The sequence below is a fragment of the Cnephaeus nilssonii genome, assembly GCF_951640355.1.
Source record: "Cnephaeus nilssonii genome assembly, chromosome: 1".
In the NCBI taxonomy this organism is placed as follows: domain Eukaryota; kingdom Metazoa; phylum Chordata; class Mammalia; order Chiroptera; family Vespertilionidae; genus Cnephaeus; species Cnephaeus nilssonii.
Genome location: NC_137072.1, coordinates 66085038 through 66093901, shown reverse-complemented (window position 1 = coordinate 66093901; position 8864 = coordinate 66085038). Strand labels below are relative to the sequence as shown.

Sequence of the window (8864 nt, the reverse complement as noted above, 5' to 3'; positions counted from 1 at the left end):
GGTCTGGGCTTCCCAGGCCTCTCAGGTCAAGGAGGACACAAATTTTCTCTACCTCCTCTGGGACAGATAGTTTGCTCAGCAACCTGGAGGCCAATCAAGGCCCCATCCAGGTGGAAACTCCACTCAGTTATTGCTCTAAAGCAGAGGTGGGGAACATCCAGCCCATCTGCCCTTCCAAGGCACTAGGGGTGAGATAACTAAATGTTTGACCAGACTTAGCAGGCTAATTTTTAAGTTGATAATTGTGTATGGCCTGTGAATAAAGTTATAAATATCCAAATGGCCCTTGGCAGAAAAAAGGTTCCCCACCCCCCTGCTCTAAAGGAAGCCACAATCCTGATCTTTAACACCATAGGTCCCCCCAACCTCAACCTTGAACTTTATATAAGTGAAATTATACAAAATATATTCTTCTGGATCTGCACTCTTTTCCGTAATATTATGTTTTCGAGAAGCATCATGCCATCGTGTATGTCTTACACTGGTTCACTTTCAATGAGGTATAGTATAGTATTCCATTCTCTGAATACTTAACAATTTGTCCATTTCACTGCTTATGGACATTTAGGTTGTTTCCAATTGAGAGCTATTACACACAAGACCGCTGTGAATATCTTTTCCCATGCCTTTGCTGCACATATGTATGTTTTTGCTATGTGATATATAGTTGAGAGTAGAATTGCTAGATCATAGACTCTGCATATACAGTATTCAATTTTAGTAAACAATGCCAATTAGTTTAGTTTTCCATAGTGGTTGTACCAATATGTACTCAACCAAATTTATAGTTTCCTCAGCAGTATCTTTTAATGCATTTGTTTTTCTGTTTACATTAGCCAAAGCTGGTTTCTGCTCCTTGCAAATAAGAACTTCACAAGACATGTGGAAAACCTGGAAAGGAGTATTACAGGTTGGGAATAGCAAAGAAAGGCACTGAGGTCATTATATAACTACTGTGTATTAATATTTACTAGTATCTCAGTGGGAAGACAGATAGATAATCTCAGTTAATTATTCTGCTTGACAGTCATATGCCAGGCACTGTGTTAGACAAAACCCTATGAAGTACGTATGACTAACATTTATGCAGCTAGAAAACAGACATGTAATAAATTGATATACATTAGTTAAGATAATCTATTATGTAATGGCAGAACAGAATTTGAACCCAAGGTCTTCGCTCCAAAAACTATGCTGTTCACCAAAATATCACACTGATATTGCCTCTTTTTAAAGCCAAGAAAAGAGTTCATTATTTTGTGAAGGGCTTTTAGAGAAGATTCTGTTAACTCTAAATGACATCAGACAGTACGAGCCAGCATCCAAGATTCTCTCTTTTCCCCAGTGTCTGTGTAGTGCATCCTCGGCAAGATGGTGGATATGTCATGGAAATAAACATTCTGAAGAATGGAGAGCAGGACAAATTGCTTGACAACATTCTTCAGTTACTGGCAAATGTTGGTGCTGCATTCCAACTCTGCTTAAAGGGAGGTCTTAGGTAATAATGGTAACTCATATTCATAAAATGTTTTGCATCCCTAAACCATTATCTACACTAATAAAAGAGAAACATGCAAATTGACCATCACTCTGCTACACCCACCAGCCAATCAGAGCGAGTATACAAATTAAACCAACCAAGATGGCAGCGGCCACAGGGCTAGAGTGAGCAGGAGGCTTGGGTTGCCCTGGCAATGTAGGAAGCCAAGCTTCCTGCCCGCCCTGGCCGGCCCTGGCCTCCACTCAAGGCTACAAAGTTTCAATTATAGAAGATAAATAAATCCCAGATACCAGGGCCTCTGCTTGGGTCACTGGGGGGCGTGGCCAGCCTGCAAACCACCACAGGCCCCTCTCTCAGGCTGTCCCATGCCCCAAGGGAAACCCCACCCTGATCCAGGACACCCTTTAGGGCAAACCAGCCGGCCCCCACCCGTGCACCAGGCCTCTATTCTATCTAATAAAAGAGTAATATGCAAATTGACCATCACTCCAACACACAAGATGGCTGCCCCCATGTGGTCAAAGATGGCTGCCCCCATGTGGACACAAGATGGCTGCCACAAGATGGCCAGCAGGGGAGGGCAGTTGTGGGCGATCAGGTCAGCAGGGGAGGGCAGTTGAGAGGGACCAGGCCTGCAAGGGAGGGCAGTTGGGGGTGATTAAACCTGCAGAGGAGGGAAGTTGGGGGTGACCGGGCCTGTAGGGAAGGGCAGTTGTGGGGGACCCAGGCTAGCAGGGGAGGGCACTTAGGGGCAATCAGGCTGGCAGGGGAGCAGTTAGGCATCAATCAGGCTGGCAGGGGAGTGGTTAGGGGGTGATCAGGCTGGCAGGCAGAAGTGGTTAGGGGCAATCAGGAAGGCAGGCAAGCGAGCAGTTGGGAACCAGCAGTCCTGGATTGTGAGAGGGCAGTCGGACATCCCTCGAGGGGTCCCAGATTGGAGAGAGTGCAGGCTGGGCTGAGGGACACACCCCCTGTGCACAAATTTTGTGCACTGGGACTCTAGTAGGTCATAATGCTGCTAGGTCATACAGAGTGAGATGTTCTTCACTATTGATATTCAAGTCTTTCTTTAAAAGATGCCATTCTGTTTTTTTCAGGGTGAATAGAGTAGAGAAAGATTTTATTTCCTGTTATATTTCATTTTATTTCATTCTTACAGATAAATATGAAATTTGAACCAGTTTATCAAAATACTAAAGTGATTTAACCTGTAAAAATGTTACCGATCATAAAACTGATGTGTTTTGGTTGGTTGGCTTGTGGTTGACCATGTTGCTGTTAATTTGTTGGTGATAGTTTTTTGATGTTTGACTGGCATAAAGTGTTACTCATCCATGGCCCCTGATAAATACTTAGGGGACACTTTATTCAAATGAAGAGGATTCCTTTCTTGGATGGAATTTCCCTCAATTCTGAGTAGGGTAATGAAATCTCCTAAAGTCATGTCACATCAAAAAAAAAACAGCATTGGGATCCAGTAAGAGACTGGTAGTAATAACCCCTAAGAAAATACTTTCCTTGGCCAAATAGAGAAGGTGAGAGTAGGACAATAAGAGAGTTTAAATATTTTCTCTTGGCTCCTTATCTAATTACATTGTTTCCTAAACCAATTCTGTTTTGAACACTCCTTTCTAAAAATTGCTATTGAAAGAGAGTTATAGTATCATCTGCTGCCTGCTGCTTATAACTGACAAGTGATTGCTATATGAAAATAGTCTAATTAATCATCCTTGGAGGGAAGTGAAAACTGTGACTTCCATCCAAATGCAAAGATCGTTTTAGTGTTGGTACTTTCCTATTTTTGCAGCTTGGGCTGATGGGAACACATGCGTACCAGCTGTTACTCTCACTAGGGCCACTTTAGCCTTCAGAATGTGGGCAGCTGACTCCATCCATGACACCAGGTGAGCCTGAATGCCTCTATCATCCTCAGTCATATTTACCGGCAGGGAAATGCCTTCCCACCATCAGGGAAAGGCAGCCTCTTCTGCAGAAGAGCAGACGTGCAGCAGATGCGAAGTCCACCTGGGCATCACCAGGAAAGTGCAAACCCCAGGAATAGTGTTCAAGTAACACTCTTTTTCCAAACCTCGGTATTCTGAACGGACAGTTAATTCTTTCTGAGTGTCTCCAAATGTACTTGATAAAGACAAGTTGAAGCTAAAATTAAGCTCTTGATGGAGAATAATTCACTTAGGCTGTGAATTTAAGAATTAAAAAAAAAAATCTAAGAAACTCAGAGGATGAGCCACCACTGCTCCTTGGGAACCTGGTATTTAGGTGCTTCAGTTGTCAATCTGGTGTTTAGTTTCTCTGAGTCACCCTACCTCTAATTCATTATTCCTCAATTGATGATTTTAATGGATTTTCTTTAGAGACTTGGAGAATGTTAAAAACACAAATAAAATGTCTCACAGGGAAAAAAAAAATCACAAGCGGCTTCCTTTGAAGCAGATCTGAGTTGAACTGCCTCGAGCTGAGGAGGCCTAAAAGGACTTTCTGTGACTTGCAGACTAGTTCCTGAGCATGACTGGATAATTAAAACTGTAGTGGAAATCCACAAGGAGAAGTTATTTAAAAGCAGATTCGTTATCCTTGAACAGATATGAATAAATGATAAGGCTAACATAAAGCATGGGATTATCATCTTTATGGTGGTATACCATTTATCTTGGTATTCTGGAGACAATGCACAGAACAAAATTACTAGAAAAATACGTAATAATAATTTAATTATTGAACAGAATTCATTTATAAGAAACTTCTTATTAATTTCCAGGGCTGGGCTGTTATGAATAAAGCTGCTATGAACAAAAAAGTACAAATAAAACATGACAACACAGCCATTATATTCTCAGCATTCTATTTAACTTCAGTATTTATCCTTTAATATTAGTGGATGTATATAAATAATATAGGTATATAAAAGAAAAATGAAAGTTCATCCACCTTAATTTACCATTACATTTGATCTATATCTAGGCACTACTTGATCTGGCATGATAAAATCTAAGAACTTTTAGTACCCAACCACCATACACATGAGAATGTATCTGAAAAAATTATGACAGAATTAATAAAGTCATTTATTTTTTCAATTTCTACCCAGGAGACTCCTGCTGCTCTTTGGCTGAATTTGAACTATGGTCTCTATGGAATGTATTTGTTTTTGCTGAAATCTGGAACCTAGATAAGGTCAGTGTGAGTTGTTAACATTAACTAAGCATTCAGCTTAATATTAAACCTTGTAATGGGTTGAGAGGACTCATTTGCTTGGTTTCTCTTTAAAAGTATCATTCACATATTAAAATGTATCTCTGAATTGTATTAATTTAATGAAAATCTTGTGTCAGAGGCAGATGTTGACTTGCCTTTTGTATTCTATAATGTCAGTCCAATGCATATGTCCTGATTTGGAGGGTTTGAGAATTCTCATATACTCTGGGAATGACTTTAATTTGAAAAAAGGCTAGCTATACTCAAAGCAGCTGTAAACTGTGGCCATGCCTATTTGCTTCAGTCTCCTCAAGAGGTGTGTGTGTGTGTGTGTGTGTGTGTGTGTGTGTGTATAAATAAAAATAAAAGTGACTAGAAAGAAGCTAGACAATAATCAAGACAGTGTACTATTGGCAAAAGAATATAAAAAAAATCAATCAATTAAACAGAACAGAGAGCCCAGAAATAGACCCATACAAATATACTCAACTGATCTTCGACAAAAGAGCAAAAGGCAATACAGTGAAGCAAAGATAATATTTTCAATAAATGGTGCTGGAACAACTGGACAACCATATGCAAAATAATGAATCAGACACAGACCTTACACACTTCACAGTAATTAACTCAAAATGTATCACAGTCTTAAATGTAAAACAAAATCATAAAATTCCTAGAAGAGAAAATGTAGATGACCTTGAGTATGGAATGATTTTTAAGATGCTACACTAAAGGCACAAACCATGAAAGAAATCATTGATAAGCTGGATTTCATTAAAATTAACGTCTGCTGTGAAAGACAATGTCAAGAGAATGAGAAGACAAGTCCATCTCATAAAGCATTGTTAACCAAAATATACAAAAATTCTTAAAAGTCAACAATAAGAAAACAGCCGGTTTAAAAAATGGGCCAAAGACCTCAATATACACACCAGAGAAGATGTACAGATGACAAATAACCTCATGAAAAGGTGCTCCCATCATATGTCATCAGGAAAATGCAATGAAGACAACAACGAGATGCCACTAACAATGGCCAAAAGCTGGAACACTGACAAGCACCAAATGCTGACGAGGATGTAGAGCAACAGAAACTCTCATTCATTCTGGTGGGAATGGAAAAGGGTATAGCCCCTTTAGAAGACAGTTTGGCAATTTCTTGCAAAATAAAATATATTCTTACTATATGATCCAGCAATCATGCTCCTCAGTATTTTACCCAAGGGAGTTTAAAATGTATGTCCACACAAAAACCTACACACAGATCACTATAATTAGTTTATTCATAATTGCCAAAACTTGGAAACCACAAAGACGTTCTTCAGTAGGCAAATGGATAAATAAACTGTGTGGTACATCCAAACAATGGAATATCATTCAGCACTAAAAATAAATGAGCTATAAAGCCATGAAGGAACCTTAAATGCGTCTTGCTAAGTGAAAGAAGCCAATCTGAAAAGACTATGTACTGTATTATTCCAACTATGTGACATTTTGGAAAAGATGACCTATGGAGACGTAAAAAGTACAGTCTGAGAAGAATCTGAAAATCCTAAGGCTTTTGGTTGCCAAGTGGTTGCCAAGGTGATAAATAGGCTGAGAAAGAGGATTTTCAGAGCACCAAAACTGATCTATATGATACTATATGATAATGGATATGTTACCATGTTATATATACTTATCCACACCCATACAAGGTACAACATCGACAGTGATTCCTAAGGTAAACTTTCTACATTGGGATATTAGGATGTGTCAGTGTAGGTTCATCAGTTGTCACAAATGCACCACTCTCGTGATGGATGTTGATAATGGGGGAAGCTATGAATGTGTGGGAGCAGAGGGTAAATCTGCAACATACTTGCAATTTTGTTATGAACCTAAAACTGCTCTAAAAAATACAATCCTACCTAATAAAATAGTAATATGCAAATTGACCGCACTTTCGCTATGCCCAAGCCACGCCCACTAGCCAAAGCCACGCCCACCAGCCAAAGCCACGCCCACCAGCCAATCAGGGTGCGTATGCAAATTACTCAACAAAGATGGCGGTTAATTTGCATACACTGAGGGAGGGAGGAGTGAAGACTGAAGACAACTTAGAAGGAAGAGGGAGGAAAAACGGAAAGCAAGGTGGCTGCCATAGGGAAAGCCAGGGCGGGGCGGAGTGGGGCGGGCGGCAGCAGAGCACGGGTGCAGGCGCGGCAGTCGCAGCAGCCGCTGCAGGGGTAGTGCACGCGGCTGCAGTGGCCGCTTGCAGGATTCTTCCTGCAAATGGGCTACTAGTACAATAAATAAAATGACTGGAGGGCTTTTAGTTTTTAACATTGAAATATTTAGTGGTGATATTTCTAAATAGTACTCCATGGGGTTAGGAATTCTGTTTTATTCCTAGCACCTACCATTCTGCCTTGCACAAAACAGGTGACAATGGATATATTTATTGAGTCCTTGTTGCTAAGTTATATTTTGTGTACTCTGCTGCATTTTCTAATTTTTTACAATTTATAATAATGTTATTTTTATAATGCTTAATATTCTACTTATTTTACTTCCATGAGCCAATTTATTAACTAGCCTATCCAGAAATTAAAATTAAAAGAATTTAAGAGGAATAAGACATTTATCCTTGCCTGCTCATACAGCCACTTTCTGCAAACATTTCCCATGAGGAGCAGGGTGAATTCATGAAAACTAGGTTTGTTGACACTACGCACAACTCCTCCTGCCAAGCTGAGTGTTCAAGGTCAGTGACTGAGCTGGTATGATTCATAATAAGATAAAATGCCAGAATTTGTTGTCTTTAGAACACAGTAAGCACTTGCTATTCCTGCTTAGTGTGGCCTTGAAGGTCAGGTTCAAATGGAAACTCTGCAGAAAAATGATTTCTGCTGGAGCATTTTCACACTAATAAGAGGCAAAAATAAATTCCTTCTCAATGAGGGGAAAGGAAATGAGTACAGATAGAATGTTGGTTCAGATACAAATTCTCATGACAATCCACAAAGTCTTTATTGAATCACCTGAGTGGGTCAGTGACCACTTCTTGACACCCTTGTGTGATTTTTTTCCCCTTTAAGTTACTGAAAAGAATTCTTTTCATTGTTGTTCATGCATATATAATAACACTCATATAATTATCATGATTTAGTTCTATTCCTGTATTTCAAACCTTTTTAAACAAAACAATTTAGTCCAAAAAGCTCATTCTGTGTCCTCCAAGGGCTTTTCATGCCAAATATTAGTGACAGTTCCATAGCATTGGTCACAGGCTATGATGCAGATGTGTGTGCTTACTACAAATGGTTCTTCTCTCTTTCCTGAATACACAGGAAGCCTTCCCAGCTTCCATTGGGGTCATGATGGAGAAAGGTTAGTCAAATTGGAAAAATGAGCAAGCACAAACAGAATTATGAATTATCCTTATTCTCTCTTCTCTTGCAGCAGCAAACTCTGAAGTACAATGTTGAGGTAATGGTGTCAACGGATGGTGGAGACTTTGTCAGCCCAGGTTTCTGCAGAACCTCCTGCTACCCAGCACTGCATATGTTGTATTAAGCCACTGAGATTCAGGAGCTAATTTGTTACAGCAGCATAATGTAGCCTACACTGACTAATACACTCACAAACATGTTGAAGATATATTTATGCCCAATAAGAGAGGAAAATCCTCAAATGCAGAACCTTATACATGCCTCATCAATGTTTCCAGGGTACACTCCCATAGTTTCTGACTTATGAATATCATCTCTCTTCTTTCTTGTGCAAGTAATACAAATGATGGAATTTGTTAATTTATTCAACATGTTATTTTTTAGCAAGGCATTTTTTTAGATGTTGCAAATATAACGCTGAATAAAACAGAGAATATTCCTGTTCTCATAGAACTTAAATTCCATTTCCAAAAAGTGAAATGGGTAGTATTTCAGAAAGTTAAAAGTGCTGTGCACAAAAAAATCAGGGAAGAGGGATGGGGAGTGTCAGGATGGGAAAGGGTAGCTATATTTTCAGTATTTATGACAATGCCTCACACCTAGTAAGTCTTCAATGAATGAGGGCAAGAGCATCAAAGCATACTGACTATAATTATATAAACTCAGCTTCCCTTTGGATCTTGTCTTGGATTAGTCTAATACATCTCTCTATA

General features: G+C 39.5%; 1 long non-coding RNA gene across 1 annotated transcript; it reads left to right on the top strand.

Annotated features, from left to right (window-relative positions):
• The first annotated feature begins 3304 nt into the window (after nt 1–3304).
• LOC307097017 lies at nt 3305–8375 on the top strand. Its single transcript, XR_013813328.1, has 3 exons — nt 3305–3405; nt 4611–4696; nt 8162–8375. It is a non-coding gene; the product is annotated as an uncharacterized lncRNA (long non-coding RNA).
• The last annotated feature ends 489 nt before the right edge of the window (nt 8376–8864 follow it).